The sequence below is a fragment of the Episyrphus balteatus genome, chromosome 1 (genome assembly GCF_945859705.1).
Source record: "Episyrphus balteatus chromosome 1, idEpiBalt1.1, whole genome shotgun sequence".
In the NCBI taxonomy this organism is placed as follows: Eukaryota; Metazoa; Arthropoda; class Insecta; order Diptera; family Syrphidae; genus Episyrphus; species Episyrphus balteatus.
Window position 1 is genome coordinate 119,206,842 of NC_079134.1, and position 6,337 is coordinate 119,213,178.

A 6,337-nucleotide genomic window follows, 5' to 3' on the forward strand; every position below is an offset into this window, starting at 1 on the left:
ATTAGATCAGTGCCAATAATTTTTGAAAATAACGATTGTGGGCTCATTTTATAGGTAATTATAAGTACTATAATTCATTCTTGAAGAATTATCCAAACAAATCAAAAGTTCGTCAGATATATGAAAAAATGTCATTTTGTCCCAACCTTGCGATACAAACCCGCACTTTGACTAACTATAAAATTTTATTTAATCAACTCACGGAATTGTTTTGTATATCATTGTTTAGATAATTTTATTGTTAATAAGTCCTACCTTTGTCATTTTCTGTTAAAATGAATAACAATGGAGCTATTCAATAAAAACGCTACCAATCTCTTTTCCAAGATGGCGGCTGTTCCCAACCTCCAATTTTCCCAACAAATTGACTTTTATGATAAGGACAACCACCCGAACACATTCCATGAAAAAAATTTTGTCCCGCGAAAAATGCGATTTCATGCCCATATTTTGACTAATTGCCCTGAGCTATTAAGTCAGTATAATTTGCAAATACTTTTTTGTTTTTAATTTTGATGTAGATTCTATGTGATACAAGCAAATTTTAAAATACAGGACATTTATGTCGATTTGCATGTGTTTACATTTACCCCAGAATATTTTTCATAATGAGTAAATGTAAACAACGTATTCTGGGGGTAAATATAAACATATATTTTTGCTCAAATTATTGGTTTTAATAAAAATAACGTATTTTAAGTCAATTACTATTGCTAAAGTGAAGCGGAGTCACATTTTAAAGTAGCCAACACCATAATTTTCAGTGGATGATGTTGCAAAATCGGTCTTTGACGTAAAAAAACAAAAAATTTGACGTTCGGAGCTGCTCAGGATGCATATTGGTCGCCTATATAAAGAATCAAAGGATGAAAACAAAAACTTTTATTGGAATTTGAAAAAGTTTTTGTCAAATACCTTCTTCAACGTTTTTCAAGTTGTTATCCATATGGTAAAGAGGAAATTCTAAATTTTTTTGTAAAAAAACACAAACATGGTGGGGTATTTGTAAACATGCCATATTTGACAGTAATGTAAACAATTTGGGAAATATTTGTTTATATTTATAAAGAAGAATTGCCATCATTTCATATTTGCATTTGAAGATACCATTCAAGTTGTTCCGTGAAAACATATAAAAATCTAAAGTGGAAAGAAAAAAAAGACATGAAATTGTTTACATTTACCCACATTGACCCTATACAAACTATATCTTGTCGAATCGAACAAAATGGACCTTATGCAAGTAAAATTGTTACTTGGAAAGTCTTATAGAGGCCTTCTGTCACTTGAAAATACAAGGCTTTCTTAGAACGGTTCAAAAAGGTCTTAAAAAGGCCTTCTTTAGCTAAAATTTACAAGGCTTTTTCTAAACACTTCTAGGTAGTCTTAAGGAGACTTGCGTAATCAAGCCTTAAACTAAACCTATACAAACTATAACTTGTGGAATCGAAAAAAATGGACCTTATGCAAGCCAAATTGTTACTTGGGATTGTCTACATGGAACAACACTGCTCACGAGTAAACTACTACTGCCAATAGAACAAAGGTGGAATCGCATAAGGTTATTGGTGATAGTCAAAGGAGATGGCACATTTTTCTATGGAGCTTGGGCCCAGTGTGTTCACTAACGAAATTGGTATCAAATGAAAGGTGACGGTAAGCACATTACGTTTGTAAAATATTTTCAAATTAGTTAGTGGGGTTTTGGAGATATTTGAGTTTGAAGTTTCGGATTTCACAATCAAGATTTCAGCTAATTTTTCGAACAATTAATCGTAGAATGCGTAATAATGGGTGTACAGAAATAATATTGGTATCAAATAAAAGGTATTTCTCTTGTCTATAAATCTGTATCAAAAGTTTTTTTCTTTGTTAAAAAAAATAATACATATTAGGTATTTACTTCTCAAAAGGTGATTTTTTTAAGCGAGGCATTTGGCACATCGAAATATCAAAATATTCAGTGGTGACATGCACTTTTTTTTGTAATTTTTCGATAGCTTAATGTGTTACCTTTAATTCTATATATAAAATAGTTCTATAAAACATACAAAAACCTTATAATAAGCAAAATACACAAAAACGCGCTGAAATATGCCTATTAAATAATAAGAATAGAAACTATAGTTCAGTCAATGGGGAAAAATCTGGAAAAAGCTATGACGTGAGCTAAGTTTGAATGCAGTATTGAAGAGGGGTTTATCCCAAGTACAAATCTCAGATTGCGTATTGTTTGGTCTTGTGGGGCGACCGCCATTTTGAAAAACGCATTTGTCTCAATATCTCGAGAACGACTGGTCGGACAGAAAACTAGAGAGGACTTTTTAGATTGGAAATTAGTTAATCTTTCTTTTTCTAGTACATCATTTTTCTCTAGGAGTTATAATTTCAGAGTTACACTACCGAAAATTGTATGTTTTTTGATATTTTAAATATTTTAAACAACCCTTAGAGTTAAGTGCGGAATTACTGAGAATGAGATACTTTGCGGTTCTGTTACTCTGAAAGTATAACTCCTAGAGAAAAATGATGTACTAGAAAAAGAAAGATTAACTAATTTCCAATCTAAAAAGTCCTTTCTACGCATTCTACGATTAATTGATCGCAAAAATAGCTGAAATCTTGATTTTGAAATCCGAAACTTCAAACTCAAATATCTCCAAAACCCCACTAACGAATTTGAAAATATTTTACCCACGTAATGTGCTTACCGTCACCTTTCATTTGATATTCATTTCGTAAGTGAACACACTGGGCCCAAAAATGTGCCATCTCCTTTGTGATTAAAAAATGTGATCACATAAAATTTTCCGTCTGTGTAAGGTGATTACAAAAAATCGTATCGTTGGATTCGTATTTTCAAGCGCTGTCGAATGAGCGTACTGGCATGTACCATAATTTACCCTATAAAGCGTAAAACGCAAAAATCTATGGTTCTATCAACCAAAATGTATGTAGATATTTTAAGAACTATAAGGTTCTATGTAGAAAAATTGGCTTTGTTAATCTCTTTTTAGTCAGTTTTTCAAGACTTTGAGCTCGAAAAATCTTTAAGCTATTGGAGTTATATTATTTTAAAATTAAATTCAAATATAATTTAGATTATAGCTTTTTCTTTTTTAATCTAAAGAATTTAAGTAATTTTATACAAAAAGTACCTAAAAATACTGCACTATGTACTGCATATATATTACGCAAATACTACAATAGGGGTATTCACGATCCGATGCAACAGGACTAGTATCATTGCAAAAGTGTAAAGGTGTAAAATCTTACAACACTACAACAACAAAATATACGGATACAAATTTTACAACAGTCTTGCACTTTAGCTATACCCTTACCCTATTGCAACTTTGCAACATAAAAATACAATAGAGTAAAATTGTTTTTGACAGATCCCAAGTAACAATTTTACTTGCATAAGGTCCATTTTCATCGATTCGGCAAGCTATAGTTTGTATAAGTGTAGTTTAAGGCTTACTTACGCAAATCATCCATTTTGGAAACAAAGGAGGTCTCCTTAAGGCTATCTGGAAGTGTTTAGAAGTGTTTGTAAATATAAGTTAAAGAAGACCTTCATAAGACCTGTTTGAACCGTTTTAAAGAAGCCTTCTATTTTCAAGTGACAGAAGGATTTCATAAGACCTGTTCCAAGAGGTTCTTGTAAGTATGCAATGTTTTCATCTCTCAAGTATGCAATGTTTTTCACCAATAAGTATGCAAAGCTTTTATCCTGCAGATATGCAATGTTTGTAACACTTTAGAAAAAAACATTGCATTTTTATGTGAGGTTTCAATTAGCTCCCTTTTTTCCACTCATTTTTAATATTCGAGTATGGTCTACTGGTAAGGTGCTGGCTTGGTATGCAGAGGTACGTGGGATCGATTCCTGGCGGGGCCATTTGTGAAATAAAAAAAAATGTGTTCTTTTTCAATTAAAATAAAATTCTTCCCATTTAAGAACGACAGGAAAAGCATAGACATGGTCAAAAAAGAAGAAAAAACAAAATAGAAAAAAATTAAAAGAAAAAAATCAATAAAATCTTTTTTTTTATTCATAAATTCAACATCTTATAACAACCTCCATAAGGCCTTATTATAACATCCAATGCAAATGATAATTTCCTTAGCGAAGCTATAGTTTCCCTAAAATGTTTCATTGTTTTGTAAAAAGGCCTGCAAAAGGTCGTTTTACGCTGTTCGTCACAAGCTATTAGCTTGTGGATTGCCTGTGGAGGAAGGTCTTGGGAAAATTCGTTAATGTGCGCCAAAATGATTTGCATAAGACTTGTCCTTCTTCTTAAACAAGTCAAAAAATAGCTTGCATTGACCCTTATGAAAGCTTAATTGTTACTTGGGATGGCAGAGCTCTCCGTCACATCGCCCTTGAAATACAGTTTATCTCATTTGTTCTGTTTGTAATGGTCGTCGTAACTGATGTCCCGCGATTTTGTTTCTTTTGTTGTAAAATAATTTGTAAAAATTAATAAACCCGAACAAAACAAAAAATTAAACTATTAAAAATGGAAAAAAAGAAGAAGCAACGGGGGAGGGATAACCCCGAAAAAAACGTGGTGAAGCTGATATTCGTTCATGCTTCAATAGGTGTGTTTTTTATTACCACCGGGCTTAACTGGACAAAAAAAAACACCTCGGGGCTTAGCGAGAAAAATTGGCAGCACTGCATATTAAATGTTCCGAAAAAAATATAAAGTTGTTATATTTTTCGCTTTTGGGTTTTCTTGTGTGTTTTTGAAAAAAAGTTTAACTAACTATTAAATAAATATTTAAAATAATAATTGTCATTCCAAACATTAGTTTTAATGTTTTTAAACAAATTCTAAACAATTAACGAACAAGTTGATTTGGTAGCACAGATTTAATTCTGTTGAAAAAGTTAAGCCCAGAGAATTCTCTGGGCTAAACAACTAAGCCCAAGGGGCTAAAGTGTTGTTGTATTTAACATATGTAAATTGCTTAGCCCCGACTGTGTTTTTTTTGTCCAGTTAAGACCGGTGGTAATAAAAAACACACCTAATATTTACTATAGATAAAAAGAGGTGCGTTCACGATCTATTGTAAAATAAAATAAAATTTTACATTTTTACTAGGCCTCTTGCACCAGATCGTGAATACCCCTATTATAAGTTTTTTTTTTACTTAAAACTATGTATGTTAAAATCAACTATTTTTTTTTATATTCATTTAAAAACAAATTTTTGCTGCTTTTATAATAGTTTAATATAGCTTTATAAGCAATCTCCATACACAGCACACATAACATAATAAGGTAATATTTCCGAACGTTGTCAAAATTTGATGGTCAAAAATGGGCACCAATCTGGCAGGTCGGCCTTTAATTTTTATATTTCAATCGTAGTAAACAGGAAATTTGTTTTTTTTTTTTAATTTATAAAAGCTGTTTATTATTATTCCACTTGATCCATATAGATCATGAATTAACACGTATTACAACAACTACATGCGATCTTGCTTTTCATCAGGATCACGAAATAAAAAGAAAGGTAGGCCTAAAAACGGGATCGGGTCAAAATTCTGGCTTCAAAATTCTGCTTTTCAAAATTCTGCTTTTTTAACGAAAATTCTGTTTTTCAAAATTCTGCATTTTTTCTATTCTGCTTTTCAAAATTCTGCTTTTTAAAATTCTGCTTTTCAAAATTCTGCCAGTATTATACTTAAACAAAAAAATTCTTCCAATTCTGTATATTTTTTTAGAGCATATGCGCTGACTAAAGAAAAATACAACTCATTAATGTAATTCAACATTGGTTCTTTCCTAAATTTTTTTGTTTAAGTGTCGCAAATATTTTTTAAAATGCATAGACTGACTTTCTTTCAAATAAAATCTACATATGTTTAACTTATTGGAACCGATGTTGTTTGATACAAGATATTCCTTTTCTTACTAAAATTTTTGAATATTCATCTTTATTTAATAAATTAAAAAATTTTGAATTTTTTTCGGAAATGTTTAGTATTAAAAACCTTTTCTTAATATTTTCAAATTTATTCATTTATAAAACAAACATTAATTTGCATTCAAAGAATGACAAATTACTAAGGTAAGTAATCAAATAAGCAGATAATTTTTCAAGAAGATGATTTTACAGAAAAGCGCGCGCTTTTTAACATTTTCCAAACCCTTTTTTAATTTTTTGCAGAATTTTGAAAAACAGAATTATGAAAAGCAGAATTTTGAAAAACAGAATTTTGAAAAACAGAATTTTGAAAAGCAGAATTTTGAAAGCAGAATTTTGTAAAGCAGAATTTTGAAAGCAGAATTTTGACAAAAGAATTTTGACCCCGGCAGAAT